We start from the raw sequence: 19,996 nt of genomic DNA on the forward strand, positions 1-19,996 counted from the left end.
AATCGAAAAGCTGATCGAGGAAAACCACGTGACACCTTTAGGGGGACATGTAGGTATCAACAAGCTAACGAAGAAGCTCAGACGTAACTATTATTGGACAAATATGAAAGCGACCATCGCTAAATTCGTGAAAGCGTGTAGTTCCTGCAAGCTGAACAAGCATACTGCTAAAACAAAGGAAGCACTTACGCACACGACAACACCCAACAAACCCTTTCAAATGATTTCATTGGATACTATAGGTCCAATCACGAAATCTATTAGAGGCAACAGATACGCGCTGACTATCCAGTGTGAACTGTCCAAGTACGTTGTCCTCATACCTATTCCTGATAAGCAAGCTGCGACGCTTGCTAGAGCATTCGTTGAATCCTTCTTCCTCCAATACGGACCACCGTCCATAATGAAAACGGACATGGGAACCGAATACCGGAACGAAGTTTTCAAAGAGATGAATGCTCTGCTTACAATTAAGCACAAACTTTCTACGGCATACCATCCAGAAACGATTGGAAGCCTAGAACGAAATCATAGATGCCTAAATGAATATTTAAGGAATTTTGTAAACCAACAGCACGATGACTGGGATTCGTGGCTGCCTTTTTATGCGTTCTGCTACAATACCACACCTCATACTGAACACAATTACAGCCCGTTCGAGTTAGTTTTTGGAAAACCTTTCCAACCGCCAAGCAAACTCACAGCTACCATAGATCCAGTATATAACAGTGATTCGTACATCGCTGAGCTCAAGTATAAAATTCAGGCTGCAAGTAGCAAAGCTAGGGATTTACTCGACAAAGCGAAGCAGAACAGAATCAAAAAGACTCACAACACTAAACCAATACAGCTAGAGATAGGTGACTCAGTTTACCTTGCCATTGAAAACAGAAGGAAACTAGATCCGGTCTACACTGGACCGTACAAAGTTACCAAGATTAATCACCCCAACGTCACCATCGAGAGAATAGACACGGACGAAACCCAGGTCGTCCATAAGAATAGACTAATAAAACAGTGAGTGTAATTTTTTTTAACACACATTGTAAGAGACAATCGGAGCATGGTTTAAAAATGTTCTCCTGCCGCTTCTCGGCAGAATAACATTTTTTTCTTTAGGGGGAAGGTGTGGCGGTCATGCACAATAAACTTGCATGCCACCCAAAGCGCTGGCATACCACAAATGATTCTTGCATGCCACTCACCAAACCCAAGTTGGCCGCGCACCCAGCGCATCATGCGTCACCATCAGACCACCCCTGAAAGTGGGTCAGAGTCAAATCGCGGACCGATGTTTGATGACACAATACCCGGACATTTGGGACAGGTCGGGTTCCGGCTTACAAACATGCTGCGTAAGCCGAAACCCGTACACATCGCTGCGACCCTGCATCGGGGTACTGGCGCACAACATGCGCGCGCCAGAGGTAAACATACGCGCAGACCGATGGACCACAGGCGTGGCCAGAATTATGCCAATTAGGTCACCAACTCCAGTTGTCTCCCTTTAATTAAGTAACTGCTCTAACTTTAAGAACTAACCATATAAATACCGTATGTAACGAATAAACCAGAGGCCAGACCCTTTTTTGACACATCACGGCCACGACGCTGACCGTGAGCTAAAGGTACTCATTTCGCGTTGCTGTGAATTGGGCTATGCCCGTCACTTGAAAGAAAGAGTGTTGTCCGCCCGTCGTCCGAAGTTCTGTCCTCCCGTCACAACGGAATCATTTCTAAAAGACATGATAAAATATGCAACCAAACGCAACCATGTACGAAAAAGGAGGGCAAAGAGTGCGGGGAGGAGGATGGCGATAGCGAGAGCGACAGTACGTTCCCTCGACCTTGAGAAAGGAAAGAGCGAGCTGCAAATGCTTAAAGAGGAGCTGGTGGCCTTACGTGCGATGTTGGAAAACCTAACGGCCCAAAACGCGACACTGCTGGAACGCAGTGAAAAGCCCATAAAGAGGCCGAGCTAGCCCACAAAGAAGTGGCACAGCTGAGACAACAGACAACACACACTGTTGCGAAACTAGGGATATATCAGCACAATCCCAACACGCGGATGAACTGAGCAGATGAACCACGATCCTGATAGGAGTGGATAACCTTCAAGTGATCTTGTCCCGTAAACACAAACTAGAGGGCCAAGAGGGGAACCTGCGGCTGCTCGGTGTAAACTGGGATGCTGTGTGTGTACGGTGGAAACGACACACGAGCAGTCACATCCAGCAATTACCACGAATGCGCGTGCAACTGGGATGAGATACACGAAATGGTGAGTCAACATTATGAACTGGAAGAGTCGAGCGCTACGGAATTACCTATATCGCCAGGAGATACCCGTGCCATGAGTTTTTTGGAAGCAACTACGAGAAGAGTAGGGTAACGCTTTGAGACAGGATTGCTGTGGAAATGGGATCAGATTAGCATGCCCAGCAACTACGAGGCTGCGATGCGCCGAACGGATTGCCTGGAGAGAAGGATGTGAAAGGACCCTTCGCTTCGATTATTGCCAAAACACGATTCGGTACTTCACCACCGGTGACAGTCGAGGGTAGAGAACGCCCTCTAGCGGGAATGAGAAGAGGAGGCGCGTGATCGCGCGCGCTCGAGGACAGTGAGAAAAGCAGAACGTAGCAAGAAAGACATAATTTTTCAACTCGTGTAAAAACTCTCGCAAACACTGGCGAATAGTGGAGAGAAGAATCAGAAGAATCGATTAAGTAGTTTCCGATCCGTTTATCTCCACTTCTGGAGTGCTCCAGGGCAGCAACTTGGGACCACTGCTTTTTGTGATATTTATTAACGACCTGCCCTCGTGTATTGTACACTCCAAGATACTTTTATACGCTGACGACGCCAGATTGTTTCGATTAGTGAACAATGCTGATGACTCCCGCCTGCTTCAAAGTGATATCCTGGCGTTCGAAGCATGGTGTGACAGGAACGCGTAGGCAATCTGTGCTGATAAGTGTTTTGTGATTTCGTTCTCGCGTTCTCTTCGTCCCGCATTATATGACTACTGTGTCAACGATCATCAAATACAACGAACCGATCTTATTCGCGATCTAGGTGTTCTACTTGACTCGCGGCTCTCGCTCAACAACCAACGTGATTTAGTCATAAGCAAAGCGTACAAACGTTTAGGACTCTTCAAGCAGTTAACCAAAGACTTTAACACTCCTATGTGTCTTAAAACTATCTATTGTAGCATTGTTCGGCCTCTTCTTGAGTTTGGTTGCGTCATCTGGTCACCTCGCTCAACGTTGTATATCAACCGTATTGAGAGTATACAGCGCAAATTCACGAAATACGCTTTGCGGCTCCTCCCATGGTCCGACCGCTCAAGTATGCCAAGTTATACAGCCAGATGCTTACTGCTAGGGATAGAGTCGCTTCAGTCGAGACGGGTGATAGCGCAGGCCAGTTTTGTCGCCGGAATCATCACGTCAAACATTGATTCAGCGGAGTTGACTAATCAATTGCTACTATACGCTCCTGTTAGACGCCTGAGATCTCAGTCCGGGTTAGTTCCCCCTAGGTGCCGTACGGTCTTTGGGTTGAGCAACCCCATTGTAGCGTCTCTGTCCCATTTTAATGACCATTATCACCGCTTTGATTTTAATTTGACCATGTCATCGTTTAGTTCTGTGTTACGTTCAGCGTTACGAGCGAATAATTTGCGTGCGTGATTTTTACGTTTTTATTATTAATGTTTGTCTATGTATTATGTATCCTGAATGCGGGCTAGATTTAAGAATACTCAATAAGACCACTGTATGTTAGTTGAGTTCATATTTTTAATAAACTACAATAATAATAATAATAAACAAGAATGAAGTGCTAGGAGAAGCTTTTTTTGAAACTCCGTTTACTCATTAATACTGAAAAATTATCGTAGTAAAAAATTATCGGTGCTTTAGTGAAATTTGTGCAAGTGTAAATCTTTGCGAATTATTAAGGCGCAACGAAATGCGGCATCGGCCCGCAGCGGGAAGACGCCAACGGGCGATGGTGAAAGCCCGGCAGCGATTGCGGCCCAAGGCCAGGCATGGGGAAAACACGCTCTAACACGCTCATTGATTTTTTGGCACATCACCGCGTGTATTGTCTTACGAAGAGCCTCTCCTGGGAAAGCAAGGCACGGTGTTTGTGTTTGTGCTATATTTTGGCTCGTATGTTTTGAACTTCGGCTGGCTCGCGAGCCGAGTGTTTTCAATCGCAATTAAAACACGCGAGCGCGAATCAATTATTGAACACAGCCAATATGATCGTATCATGGCAACGCTAGTTCATGCAGCATAGGTATATCGAGGCATTCAACATGTTTTAATTGAAGTTTCATTTCAATGAAAAAACTTAGTCGGTGCTCTACAATCCTGGTAGACAAACGTTTTGTGAATTTGTGAACTGCGAGTATCCGTTGATTTGTGGAAATGGCCGAAGAATCGAAACGCCCTAGGCTTACCAAAGATACAAGCAGATTTATTAAGGATTGTTTCACAAGTGTGGGTAGCGCTACCAAGTGCAATTTTTGTGCCAAAATACTCTCTGTGGATAAGCCTTTCAATTTAAAGAGGCATCTCCAGGCGATGCACGTGGAGCAGTACAACAGATTGATGGAAGGTTGGGAGGCGCAACAGAACCTCCCTCAAAATAGAAAGATACCTATTGTATCTATTCGGATGCATATGGATCTGCTAGCAGAACTTTGTGTAAAAATGGTCACATGTGGAGGTTTGCTTTTTAACGCATTGGATCAACCTGGCCTAAAAAATTTACTTCAAATTAATACTAGTGCGTTAAAAGTACCATCAATAGATCGCAAAACGGCGACGGAGATGGTTGCAACTAAAGCAGATTTCTTCAAGAGCAAATTGATAGATGGGCACAGAGTACCGAAACGAAACTTCCAACACATTTGTAATTTGCTTAGTATAGACCATAAATTTTCAACCGTCTATCATCCCGAAACAATAGGTGGACTGGAGCGTAACCACAGATGCCTTAATGAGTATCTCCGACACTTTATAAACGATTCTCATGACAATTGGGACGACTGGTTGCCATACTACGCCTTTTGCTACTACACTACCCCACATACAGAACATCACTTTTCACCGTTCGAATTAGTCTTTGGTAAACCATCAAAACATACAAATTTCACTGTTTCAACAATAAATCCCCTATATAACACAGACTCATACGCAGCCGAACTAAAGTTCAAACTACAATCAGCTTGCAACAAAGCTAAGGCATTTCTAGACAAATCTAAATCAAACAGGGTAAATAATCAAAAGGGTAAATCAAAACCCATCAAAATAGAAATAGGCAGCAATGTATGGCTAAAAGTCGACAATCGCAGGAAATTAGATCCAGTTTACTCTGGACCATTCAAGATTATCGGAATTAATCACCCCAATGTCACAATTAAGGACATAAATACAGACGAAACCCAGGTCGACCATACGAATAGAATTATAAAGTAAAAATCATATTATTTACAGACTAATTAGAGCGTAATGAGCTATCGGTTTCAAATAAGTTAGAGAATTAAATAATTATTATCAGCAACAATTATTCTTTTTAAGAGGATAGGTGTGGTATGTTTGTGTTTGTGAAAGAATTCCGGAAAACATCATGTATGGTGCTGCACATTGTGCATGAGCACAATACATGATGTTTCCTAGAACTAAATTTAGGTCACGATATTGTTTCGCGAACGCGTTAGCAAGTAAGCATTGACCCGACGCGCGGGTCGGCTAGCGCGGAATTGGATAATGAATGTGTGGGGTTCGCGCCGAACCCCACCAGCTACAACACTGGAGCTACGACCCCGAGCTGAGCGCACGGCGCGCGCTCAGTGATCCTGTCAGCGGCGTGGCTTCCCCCCTATAAAAGGCGCCGACAGCGCCGGAATCTCTCCTTTTTTCTGTTCCTGCTTTCACCGGCCGGCGGACCGGCCCAAGGACGCGCTCGGACGGTAGCCGGGCCCAGCGTCACCGTGAGCGTCCAGCGTCCAACGTCCAGCGTCCAACGTCCAGCGTCCAGCGTCCAGCGTCCAGCGTCCAGCGTCCAGCGTCTAGCGTCAGCGACACACGAAACGCCAAAGTGGTGACTAACGCCACCAAAGTGGTGACTAACGCCACCAAAGTGGTGACCCCGACATCACCAAAAATGTTGTGCACATGTTCTTGCTGAATATGAGGTTAATATTGGGCAAATATATGCAGTAACAATCGACAATGGAGCAAATTTTTTGAAGGCCTCTAGGCTTATCAGTGAAACACAACTAACAGAAGAATCAATGGAATATGATGTTGACCTGATAACTAACACCTCAAGTAACTACGAAGGTAACGAGGAAGCGGAACGTACAATCCAGGTGCTAACAAGTGCACTATCGGAGAGCGTAAGATGTGCTGCCCACACGTTGCAACTTTGCGTATACGATACGATAAAGCAACTTAAAATCAAGCAAAACATCGATCGAATCAAAACTTCAGCGAAATATCTGCGAAATAAACAGTAACGATATTGTTTCATTATGTATAATAAGTGTGTTTGTGTTTGTAACTGTCTGTCGGTCATTGCATTTCATCTTAGGGTTAGGGTTTTCATCAAACCGTCTCGCATTTGTTTGTGTATCATCCACATTTGTTTGTGCAGCACCTAACATATTTTTATTTGTCGCTTTTAGTTTTGGTCGTGTTATTGAACAAAACGATGTAAAAGTTCTAGTACTGAACAATGGAACCCGATGGAATTCGGGTTATTTAATGCTGGACTACTTCCTCAAAAATGAAGATTTTTTGCGGGAACTCATTGATGGAAACGATCTTGTCTAGCTGTCGGAGGAAGATTGGCTCTTCATAAAAGAATATTGCACAGTATTTGAACCGGTGTACTGTGCAACAGTTTGATTGCAAAAGAAAGCCGCAACTATTCGAGTAGTTGTAATGCTTCCGCAGTGCTGATGAATCCGGATAGGGCTTCCTGCTTTACATTCACCTCCCCGCAATACATAAACTTTATGAGATCCTATATGAGGGACTGAGTGGCTCACGTCTTTAAGGAAAACTGCACGGACACTTTGCTGCTGGGTGCATCTGCAAAAGGTGATCGAGTGCACAACCTCACATCCACCAGGTCGCCCTGCACGAGGGAGTCCGGGCTGAAGAGCCTGCCTGCCGACATCGTATTGGTCCACAACAACGCCAACAAAATCTAACCTGAAAAAAACAACGCCAACAAAATCTAACCTGAAAAAAACAACACCTACAAAATTTCCCCCAAAAAATAAAAACGAACGAAAACCCTTATTCTTGGTTTTCTAACCATTCTTTATTATTTAGAGCCCCTGCGAGAATTACGCTCCTCCACGGCCACGGCCGCCCGCCTAATGCCTAATAATGGGTCATTTCTTTTTTATTTGGCTCGGCTGTTTGATGACTCTTGAAGAAATCAGAAATAGTCAGATGGCAATCACCCTAGTTGCATCTATGAAGAACAGGCAGAAACTAGAGACCAAGGAATTTTTTGTTCTTGATTTAATTGGCAGGAAGGTAATCGCATTAAGGTATTGTGCTACAGAGGACATGATAGCGGACATATTAACGAAAAAATTAGGGAACATAAAACACAAACAATTTTCATCTTCACAGGGCTTAACAAATCCAGAGCTCACGAATTGAGGAGGAGTTAATAAACGTTGAGGAGAAGTGTTGAATAACAACGTTTATTTAACATCCATCAGACAGCACTGCCAAAACTGGCAGCACTGATAAACGTCAGGATACGTTAGATTAAGTCCGAACAACCGACTGGTTTTTTTGAGTTCCCTTGTTTCCTTATTGATTTCGACCTGCACGCTGCTAACAGCGGGAAGATGCTTTGGTCGTTTGTCGAATAGGGCGCTCAACACCCATACGTTTTCTGATAGATTCGGACGCGGACGTGAACACGATTGGTGGCGACGACTGGAAGCAGTTGGAACACAACTTCAGGGCCGGCAAGGCCGAGATCCGTGTCGGCCAAACATCAGCCGTAACGGACCTGCACGCCTACGCCTCAAACAGGTCGATCCCCATCGCAAACGTCTTCCGGGTCCACATAGAAGTCGTAGGCCACGACAAACCCGCAATAGATCGACGGGAACAGACCGTTACTAGGGAGATCCACTGCGGGCGAGTTAATGCTACTGAGAATAGGCCTGAGCGTAAACGACTGTGAAAAGGGCGCCACTGAGATATACAGTTATAGCCAAAGACCCCTTTCTTGCCTGTCAGAGACCACGCACGCGCACCGGACACCGAAGATGCCCCACACGCCAGCGGCCGACGCGAACATGATCCGGACACACGTGGCATCGACGATATCGGCGAACCCCAGCGCGACGTCCGATCAGTGGAAGCAGAGCACTCTTGAGCGGACAGTCGAGTTGATCAGCAGTACTAATACCCCATTTTGGAAATAAATTTATTGTAAAGATTTTTTTTAAAAACCAAATCGCGAGGAAACACTCATAATTGGCGCCGTCGGTTAGACCCTGCCCACGCTAAACAAAAGCTCTATCCAGAACAATCACTTCAGTGACCATAGTGAAAGTGTAAAATGATTTTGGACTCAATACGTATTGCCAAATACACCCACAGGTTAAAATAAAAAGTGATTGTGCTCAACCCGCAGTGCAGGACGTCCGGCTAAAGTATTCATCGAGAATCTTGAACCATCTCTCACCACGTAGGAGATTCGCGACGACCTGTCTCTAGTAGAGTTTCGTTAAGCGGCTGGTTTCAACCACTCAGGGCAAATTCCCAAATTATTTTCAACATCATCATTCATTCACAATTTGGGTTATCCCTAAGAGAAAAGTCGCCAGCAACCGCACACCCTAGAACACAGCTACAGCCACTATGGACTCTAAGATGATGGAGCAATTTCAAAAGTGGCAACTTGAGCAACAACAAAGAGAAATGGAGGCGCAGGGACCAAGACAAAACACCTCTTCGTGGTCTCGACCAGAAAGAAAGAAGGCTTTCAAGAAGCCCGGGATTCCAAAAACCAATGTCGGTAATCCGGTTAGGATTCCAAACCCCCCGGGTAAAGTGCCTCAGGGCCAATACTTGTCAAAGACATCTACAGAGTTGTCTAATGACCCGCTGTCCGAGAAAGCCTACTTCCCGGGGCCATCAACCGCTTTTATGGCCACCGCAACTCGTGAAAAGATCTATTCTGGAGCTACTCTTCTACCAACGCTGCAAGATGAGGTTTACAACCAGGTCAGTTCAGTAAATCCGTCGTACATGAAGGCAGTGCTGAAATTGAACATGCTAGCAGGTGGAAAAACCACTTCCGACGAGGCAATGTTTGTCTCGCAGATCAGTGAGTTCGGTTTTACGGTGCCAAAATCGTTTGCACTCTTCTTATCTGGATTCGGTGACACGAAGATCCCTACCGGACGGCAAATCAATTTTGCTATGGCCAAACCAGCTTTGGTATCCGGTAACGTACCTAACGGGGAAGCGGAACTAGTCATTCCGGGGTATTTTGGCCCTATAATAGATAACTCAGGGGCGTACAGTTCCTATCCTTGTATGGGTGTCTATGCACAACGAATTTTTCAGGATCTCGTGCAACCTGGTAATATACCAGGCCCAACTGAAAGGGTGGTGAGAAAGAGCATACGCGTTTGCTTCGGCCTCCGATAAAAGTAAACAGAAAGTGTGCTTCAAGTGAATACCAGGGTAACGGCGCCTTTCACAAGGAAGCCGTAGTGTGCCAGCAGCTGACAAATAGTTCGGCGAGCCATAGAGATCGGTGGCCGAGCGGGGAAACACCTTTTGTTTTTTTTCGCAAAGTGACGCTATCGATCAGCTGGCTCCCTCGCGATCAGCTGCGCATAGTGGTGTGCGTGTGTTGCAAGCGTGCAATATCAGTTCTGATAAGGACGACGCGTGTGCGTGAGACTGTCGCAGGTGTGAGGAGACGTGTGCGCGTACTATAGTCGCCAGTGGGCAAAGTGAGTGGCAAGTGAGTGGCCCAGTGATCAATGTAGCGCAAATATGAGTTCCTCCTCCTCAAAACAGGAGCAAGAGGCGGCGTTTAAGCGCAGCGAGAAAATGTCGCGCTCTCCGGCGAAACTTAGAACGAGCAGCAAGCCATCGCCGAAGGCAACTGCGGCGGAGCCAGCAGCGCCCTTCGTGCGGTGCCAAGCTGCCAAGTCAGCGAAAAGCGGAACGGACCTAGTCAGGGCGTTAATCGAGTCGACGGACCGGATCATCGCACTGGCAAAGACCCGGCAATCAGGACCCCTGCTCGACGTCTACCAGCTAGCGGTCCAGCAGTTGGCAGACCTACGGATCGTCCAGGCTGCCCTACGGAAGGAGGGCCTAACGGCAGACGAACCGGCACAGCGGGTACATGTGTCCACCCAATCTGCTTGGACGCTGGAAACCAGTGGCACGCAGACAGAGGTGCCTGCTATGGAGGTAACGGTGGTAGGCACAGCTGCGCCTCCCACCACTGCCCCCGCAGTGGGGAAACGTCAGAGGAACTCGCCCGGGGAGGCAAGCTCCTTGCAGAAGAGGGACCGAAAAGAGCTGGTTACGCCTCTGAGACTGCCGAAACCACCGAAAGCGCCTGCAACGGTGGGGGCGGTGAAGGCAGCAGCTAGGGTGACTGAAAAGACAGTGGCGGCGACGACGGCGGTAACGCCGGAAACGATAGAGTCGACGGCCTCAGACGGTTTTACGTTGGTAGAATCGAGGAGGAAGAAGAAGGTGGCTAAGGAGAGGGTTGCGGTGGTAGAGAAGGCGGCCGCGCCAAGCCGACCACCGATCAGGGGGGACGCCCTGCTGGTCAAAGCGGCACAGGACGGGGAATACGCCGAGATCTACAAGGTTCTAACCCCCGCGGAGGACACGAAGGAGCTTGGCGAGTGTGTCCGCGAAGTGAGCAGATACAGCAATGGCGGCATGCTGCTGCAGCTCCGCGAAGGAGCCAAGAGCGCGTCCTACAAGGGGATCGTGCAAACCCTCCTGGGCGGGAAGGCCAAGGTGACTGCGCTGACCCAGCGACGCCTTGTGGAGTGTCGGGGCCTGCACGAAGGCGCCTCGGAGTAGGAGGTAGCCAGCGTGCTGCAGAGCAACTTCGGGCTGGACGAGAAGCCGGAGGTAAAGCTGCGTCGCTTCTACAACCACAAGATGCTGGCGGAGATTCGTCTTCCGGTAGCAGACGCGGAGAAGCTGGTGAAGGCAGGCAGCATCCGGATCGGGTGGAACGACTGTTCCCTCCGCGCGGCGAACAGGCCCACCCAGTGCCACAAATGCTGGGGGTTCGGCCATACAGCCGGTGGCTGCAAGGGACCGGATAGGAGCCAGCAGTGCAAGCGTTGCGGAGAGGAAGGTCACCTCTCCACACAGTGCGTAAACGAGCCAAAGTGTGCCCTGTGCCCGGATACGGGGGACAGAAAGCCACTATCCGGGAAGTTTTCGGTGCGGCGCCCTGCAGGCAGCTTGAGGGTAGTGCAGCTGAACACTAACCACTGTGAAGCGGCTCAGGATCTGCTGGTGGGTCACCACCGGCTCAGGATCTGCTGGGGGCCAAAAACACGTTGAATCTGTACCGTGGAAGAGTGACGCAAGAGGCTTTGAACCTCTACGAACAAACAGTAATTAACAAAATCGAAGGGAAAGCTCGCGATACAATTTGTGCAAACGGTAACCCAACGGATTTTAATGACGTTGTGGAAACCCTTGAAGCTATGTATGGCGATAAGTCAGACATGGCTACATACCAAACGCAGCTTTGGTCCCTCAAGATGAAGGAATCCATTCATACGTATTATAAACGTACAAAAGAACTAACTCAGAGTATGAAAACGCTGGCAAGACAGCAATCACTTTACGTTAGTCACTGGGAAGCGATTAATCACATCCTAGAACAGGAATGCCTCGCAGCATTCATCAACGGCTTAAATAAGCAATATTTTGGCTATGCGTAGGCTTCCAAGCCAACGGACTTGGAAAACGCTTATGCGTTCTTGTACAAATTCCAAAACGCGGAAACCGCTAAGAAGCAAACAAAACACGATAAAGTGCAAGGCCGAGCTCCGTGTCGGCCAAACATCAGCCGTAACGGACCTTTACGCCTACGCCTCAAGCAGGTCGATCCCCATTGCAAACGTCTTCCGGGTCCACATAGAAGTCGTAGGCCACGACAAACCCGCAATAGATCGACGGAAACAGACCGTTACTAGGGAGATCCACAGCGGGCGAGTTAATGCTGCTGAGAAAAGGCCTGAGCGTAAACGACTGTGAAAAGGGCGCCACTGAGATATACAGTTATAGCCAAAGACCCCTTTCTTGCCTGTCAGAGCCAAGCGCGGTGCAAAGTGCTCAAACACCACACACGCGCACCGGACACCGAAGATGCCCCACACGCCAGCGGCCGCGCCGTGTCAGCATGCAGACACAGCGCATTCCAGCGACTTCCGACCAATAGGCTTCAACGCGAACATGATCCGGTCGAGTTGATCAGAAGTACTAATACCCCATTTTGGAAATAAATTTATTGTAAAGATTTTTTTAAAAACCAAACCAAATGTAAAGATTTTTTTAAAAACCAAAAGGAAACACTCATAATTATACGTCTATTCCACGAATACGTCTATTCCAGCTGATATACGATATACGCCACTGATATACGTCTATTCCAGCTGGAAGCAGCCGTTTTGGGAGCGCGGCTCTGCCGGTCGGTAGAAGTCGCCCTCCGTCTGGTTGAGGAGGAGAACGAGGACGGCGGATTAATAGGCACTGAATCCGAATCATCGAGCAGATTCTTCTGGGCCGACTCCCGTAACGTGCTGGGGTGGCTCAACTCCGACTGTCACCGATGCAGCCAGCACGTCGGGCACCGCGTTGTGGAGATTCTAAAGACGTCAAAATGCCGGGAATGGCGATGGGTACCCACGAAGCTCAACCCGCCAGACGACGCAACCAAGTGGAGCAGGATGCCCGATCTCGCCGCCACAAGCCGTTGGTTCCGGGGCCCTCAGTTCCTGTGAGAGTCCGTCAAAACGTGGCCCGCACAACCAGCGGAAAAGTCGGTCACAGGATCGGAGCTGAGGACAGCTTTCGTCGGCCATCACTCGGCTGTTGCTCCGTCCATACAGTAGCCCGTGGTCGACGTGACGAGATTCCCAGACTGGACAAAGGTGGTGTTCGTGGTAATTGGAAGGGTATTGCGCTTCGTTCACAATTGCAATGCTCGTAGCACCCAAAGAGTCGGTGCTACGAGTCAGGCGCAAAGGAAGGCGTTTCCCACAGAAATCGACCTGCTGATGAACGCCAAGACGTCCATTACGCGTACGACCGTGATTCCAAAGCAGAGCCCGATCCACTCGCTGAGCCCGTACCTGGATGAGGGCGGAATCCTGCGCATGCGAACGAGGATTGCTGCATGTCATTACGCAACGGAGAGTGCGAAGAGGTCGGTAATTCTACCACGGCGTCATCCAGTCACGGAGCTGATAGTGCGGAGATTTCACGAGAGGTTCCACCATCGAAACCATGAGACAATGATTAACGAGCTGCGCCAGCTGTATCACATTCCTCACCTCCGGTCCTATTACGCTAGAGTACGGAGGAACTGCCTGTGGTGTAAGAATGCGGCTGCAGAACCGAAGATTTGCGGGCGGTCCATATTGAGCTGGTTCACTCGCTGATCACCAGAGCTCATGCATCATGGGGTTGCGGAATCTCATTGCGCGCTCACAATATTCTGTGATCGAGGGACCAACTTCGTCGGTGCGCAGAGGGAATTTTAACGCAACTCGGAGCTGATCTACCACGACGCTATCACAAAGGAGTGCAGCCAACGCCGGATACGGCGGGAGTTCAACACGTCACAAGCCTCACACATGGGAGGCAGCTGGGAGCGCCTGATTCGTTGCTGGTGAGTTGGACGACAGCGGCAGAATTGACGAACGTCACAAGCGTTGCCCGACAGCTTCTGGAGGCGGTGGCTGACGGACTACCTGCCAGAGATTACGCGGCGAACAAAGAGGCACCGACATAGCGAGCCCGTCAGGACAGGAGACGTGGTAGTCATCGTAGATCCCAGGCTACCCCGAAAATTCTTGCCAAATTTTCGCCAGCAAGCAGGACAATCAGGTTCGATCTGCGAGAGTCAGGACGAAGCTCGCCGTGCTCGATGTGATACGCTAAGAATCATAGGGATAGGAGTAAGGCGCGATGCGCTCCCCGAGATGCTAGCAAGGCTATAGAGCTAGGTTGGAATGATGCCCAGGGAAGCGATCCAAAAACAAAGATAGATTAGATAGAGCAGGGTGGAAAGGGACCTTACGATCAGGAAGCGGAGTTGATAGATGGACAGTTGAAAAGGTGGCATGGTTGATAGGCAGTGGCAAGTTATTTAGGTTCACGTGGCTTAAGCTTCAGAGGTCACGATGAATGTGAGACCTCGATAAATAGAGGCCATTTTTAAGACATGTGTGCATTTACTGCTTCGAAAGATCCAGCGTTTGCCGATTTTTTCAACAGCAGTGCAGTATTTTCGGGGACTTCCGCAATGATTCAGGATGAATTGGTAAAAATTGTAGGATCCGTCATGATAGAACATATTGCCAAAGAAATACAAGAAGCAACCTTCGTAGCAGTAATGTAATGTTGATAGACGAAACTACCGATATACCCAGAAAGTCGCAATTATCTTCAATGCTACGATACTGTTTGAAAGATGGTAAGTACAGAAGATAAGAAAATGCATTGAAAAACGAAGCTGTTAGATATAAGGTGGTACCCCTCCACCGGTGCCACAGTGCCAAGGACTAGAGAAAGAGAATAGAGAGCGCGATAGGATCGTGAGAATAAAATTTATGTGTGACCACATTGTGTTTAAAATAGTGTTCCTTTTTTGTTTAGGCACCCCTGTTGAAAGATTTATCTCTCTGAGTGACGTCACGTGTGCCAAAACCGGAAACGCTCTAGCATCCCATGTCATCGGCATGCTAGAGAAACTTGGTGTCGCAAAAAATAGGCTAGTGGCACAAACGTACGATGGTGCGCGTGTCGTGTCTGGCGATAGGGGTGGTACTCAAGCACTCATGAAGGCTCATTTCCCAAATGTAGATTACATCTACTCCAAAGCCCACGTTTTAAATTTGGTATTGCTACATACATGCAGCAATCACATCAAAACGAGGAAGTTCTTTTCTTCTCTTTCGTCGCTGGCATCTTTCTTCACCCAAAGTCCGAAGAGGAATGCTGAATTGCAAAAATACATGCAAAAGACGATTCCAAACGTATGCAAAATGAAATGGGCGTATACTTCAAGAATGATAAACATAATAGAGTCACATCACACTGACATAACGAATAACGCCTAGGAGAAATGTACTTGGGAGAATCTGAATGGCACGGAGAAACAACATCTATGGCACGAGGACTACGCGGATTTATGTTAGATTAAGATACTATTTTTTTACTAAAAATCTTTTCTTTCATATTTTTTTTACCGATATATTATATCAAACATCACGCCAACATCACGAAACGAAAATTTTTACGATGCCCATTGTTCATACGCTCGAGCAGATTTACACACAGTCGATGCACCCCGAGACGTTGGCAGAGCAATATAGCCATCTCAAGGGACTGCCACTCCGTGGATACGACAACGCCGAAATTCGAGTTATCATCGGAGTAGACAACAGTCACCTGAGCCACTCCCTCAGAACCGTGAAAGGAGGTCTGGAAGAGCTGGCAGCCGCGAAAACCTGCCTAGGGTGGACAGTGTACGGGCCGTGCAAGAAGCAACACGTCTATGGGCCCCCGAATACATTACTGAACCTGCACCTGTGCACATGCAATGATCGAGACGATAACTTCCACGAAGCAATGAAACAGTACTTTGCAATCGACTCGCTGGGAGTAGGTGCTGCAATCTCAACTCTAAAATCAGTTGAAGAAGAAAGGGCGCTTGAGATCCTGAAGACCGTAGTCCTCCAACGGGAGGGACACTACGAAGCAGGGTTGTTGTGGAAAGCTGATAACATTAAGCTGCCGGACAGCCGGGCTATGGCCCTAAAGCGACATCACTGTCTCATGAAGAAGCTACAACGAGACCCAATGCTGGCGACAGCAATGCGGGTAAAGATAGAGGAATACGAAAGCAAAGGGTACACGAGGAAGCTTACCACTATGGAACTAGCGGAGAGCCATTCGAACGACTGGTACCTGCCAATATTCCCGGAGGTCAACCCCAACAAACCAGCAAAGATACGCGTAGTCTTCGACACCGCCGGGAAGGTGAACGGAGTTAGCCTAAATTCACAGTTGCTCACTGGCCCCGACCAGCTAGTCGATTTGCTGTCCGTGCTATTCAAGTTCCGGGAAAACAAGATCGCCGTCACCGGAGAAATTCGAGAGATGTTCTTCCAAGTAAGGATGAACCCCCGCGACCAACGAAGTCAGATGTTTTTCTGGAACGACGGAAAGGGCGACAACGTTCCACAGGTGCACATCCTCACTGTAATGACCTTTGGAGCGGCTTGTTCACCCAGCACTGCTCACTATGTTAAAAACGCCAACGCCGATCCTGGAACAATACCCGAAAGCAGTAGAGGTCATCAAATATGAACATTATGTCGACGATATGCTATCGAGTGTCGAAACCGAGATGGAGGCGATCACGCTCGCCGAAGAGGTGCGACACATTCGCTCAGCTGCGGGTTTCGAAATCCGAAACTTTGGTTGTCCAACTCTTCCAAAGTCAAGATACACCTGAACAGCGAAGCTGCTGGGAAGAAGGAACTACTAACGAGCGCAGCACTCACCACAGAGAAAGTCCTGGGCATGTGGTGGGACACAAAATCGGATGCTTTCACATTCAGACTCAACCCCCGACGTGACCCACAGACAATATCGCCCACGAAGAGATCAATCTTTAGGGTTCTAATGTCCATATATGACCCCATGGGTTTGGTCGGCAACCTTTTAATGTACCTGAATTTAGGAAATCTGGCGCGCAAAATGCTCCTGGGACGAGGGGATCAGCGGTAAACTAAAGGAAACATGGTCGCTGTGGATCACGGTGCTCGAAGGTGGAACTGATCAGTATCCCTCGGTGCTACCGACAAAGAACTACATCTGAAGTGTCCACCAAGATCAGTCTTCACATCTTCTGTGACGTCAGCGAGAATGGGACCTCCGCCGTAGCCTACCTCCGTTTCGAAGAAAACCATTTCACCCTAGGCAGCTCAAACGGCAACATACCGTTTGATGATTCACCCACTGCCGCGCAACGAACCTGGAAAGAAACCATTGATTTCGCCAACTTGCTTTGGCTTGAGGTGGGTTCACGAATACCTACCAACGCTAACCAAAGAATCAAATGCTACCAGCCAGCGAAACCCATCAGGGAAGGAGATCTTGTTTTGGTCGTCGACCCGAACAATAGCCGCAACGACTGGCCACGAGGACGATTGGTCGACGTTGTGCGCGCTGCAGGCGGACAAGTACGACGAGCAACTGTAAAAACGTCACGCGGACTGCTAAAGAGACCGGCAGTGAAAATCGCGGTGCTGGACGTTGGCACCAAGGCTTAGGTAGGCCACTGGCAACAACGGCATACAGGGGGGAGGATGTTGGCGACGTCAGCACCAGGACCGCTGAATAGCTGAGCTGACAGGACGGCTAGCTATCTCGAGAGGAGCGGTGGCCGTCTCGTTCCCGCCGGACCGGAAAGAGTGTGCGTGGCGCCCCGGTCGCGCTGCGGGATCGGCAGGAGAGCTTGGCTTGTCGAGGTTCTTTTTCGATAGCAGACACGGAAGCAAGATGATATATTTTTTAAATCGTTTGAGCATCAAATAAACGCATTTAAAGAAACGTCCAGATCCTTTTTTTAATTATTACGTTGCCATCCGCAACAGATAGTTTTTATAGTCCGATGGTGCGCTTTGCGTTAGCTCCTCCACTAATGTTTTTGTTCCGGATAGACGCCTGCGCAGGCGGGCCGATTACGAGCTTTCCCTGTTACCACGTTCCCTCTTGTTTGGTGTCAACGACCCGTTCCTTGTAATCTGTCGTTCGTACAGCAAATTTTCGTCATTACTTGACTACAACATCGTTTGGCACTGGTTAAATGCACCACACCACAATAGGAAGCCATTCGTGTCCAATCGGACAATGAAAATGCAAAATCTTACAAATAGGTGTCAAAGCCGGCACTTGCTGAGTTACATAGTGTCGAGAGAATGTCACCCAAGCGAGTTCCTTCGCAGACGGAACCGAAGCATAAGTCGAGTAATAAATGTACACGCGACTCTAGAATTATCTAGAGTGAATAGAGTGATAATATCTCGATAAGAGATAGTAAACGTGCGGATTAGAGGGAGAGCGGATCTAAATGAGACAGGTGAAAGAAGGAAAAGGGATATTTTTCGTACAGGAATCGAGGAGAACAACGAGGAGAACGCAAAGCACTGAATATCAACCACATCCGAACGCTCTCGCTATCGAGAACAGAGATACGAAACTGGTCTGCTCTGGAAAACGGATGAATTCCAGCGTCCAAACAGTCGGCCCATGGCCATTAACGAGCTAAAAAACGGTTGGATAGAGAGCCGCACTAGGCGGATGCGCTACAAGATAAAATCGGCGATCTCGTATAGATCCCTATGAGGGTTTCCCAGCCCCAAATCGAAAAAAGGACTTACTTCATTAAATGTTCCATAGTTAAATGCAAGACCTCATTAAATGCTTGCTGTAAGTACTTCGTCCACGATGTTCAGGCATTCACTTCGTCGATTTCTGTTGAAAAAATATCATGCTATAAATCACCATGCTATAAAACCTAATCTGAAATATTTCATCAATCACAGTACCTCAATAAAAATGCAATCATAAAGCAGCTCTCTTTGGGATCGGCCAGTGCTAAAAAATAAAATCAATATTAATCCAAAAGAAATTGAACCACTATTACAGTTTGCACAACTTACCTCAACATCAAACAGAAGCATTTAAGGCAGAAAATAATAGTCCCCTAATTTCTCACAGATTCTTCTAGAGGCAACCTAGGTAGCTAATTGAAGGCATGGAACAGGCTGTATAAATAACCCAACACGACCCTTGTGCTTTTAAAATGCTCGGCATATCTATTTACCGGCAAAACGCAATTCTGATAAATTAAACCGCATTTTCGTTCGGTACATTTCAACTGGACACTACTCTCCTCTAACCTCACACTAATCATTCTATTTCACCGGAGCACGAGGCCGCGATCCGCACCAAAAGTAATATCCAGGCCACACACAATCAACCGGTGGCCTCGCAACGGATCTGTTGAATAGCCAAACATGCCCTCACACATCACAAACGTATTTCATTACAATGACACCATTTTCTAAGAAATAATAAAGCACACACTACTCGCGAACAAAGCCTATTGTCTTTAGGTCTGGCTGCTTCGTTTCTGGTACAAACACTTTTTCCTGGAACGAATATGCCGGCATCTATTGAAGCACACGCGCACACACACGCGCGTTCAAAAAACCTCGTGGATGACGCTACACAAAACGTGTTCCCTAATATCTAAAACACTTCCGTTTCTCCATTTTAAAATCAGAAAAAAGGTGCGCCATAATTAAACTAATAACTGCCCTTCACTGCACTAAAAACCAACTAAAAACACGTAAATCCGCTTGCTCTCGGCAAACAACGCAGGACCCAAAATTTCACATGCTTCCTTCTTTGCTCTCGTTGCTTCATTGCATACTTTGATACGTTTGTTTGACATTTGTTTGTGAGAGCGAGAGGATAGGGTAGGTCCACATCATCCGCAACGGCAGAAGTAACGAAGAGCTGTTGTAGATTTTTTTATTGTGCTTCTTTTTTAAAATTTGCAAAATTTTAAAAAGTAAATTCATCGGTGCGTCCAGATGGAGCTTGAGCTAGCATGGCAAATGAGA

At 47.7% G+C, this 19,996-nt stretch overlaps 1 long non-coding RNA gene across 1 annotated transcript; it reads right to left on the reverse strand.

Moving 5' to 3' along the window:
* Nucleotides 1–15,783: 15,783 nt before the first annotated feature.
* LOC125948740 (uncharacterized) lies at nt 15,784–19,789 on the reverse strand. Its single transcript, XR_007468604.1, has 3 exons — nt 19,028–19,789; nt 18,914–18,962; nt 15,784–18,839 (listed from the first exon to the last, which is right to left on the reverse strand). It is a non-coding gene; the product is annotated as an uncharacterized LOC125948740 (long non-coding RNA).
* Nucleotides 19,790–19,996: the final 207 nt, after the last annotated feature.

This window comes from Anopheles darlingi, chromosome 2 (genome assembly GCF_943734745.1).
Source record: "Anopheles darlingi chromosome 2, idAnoDarlMG_H_01, whole genome shotgun sequence".
NCBI classification, from domain to species: domain Eukaryota; kingdom Metazoa; phylum Arthropoda; class Insecta; order Diptera; family Culicidae; genus Anopheles; species Anopheles darlingi.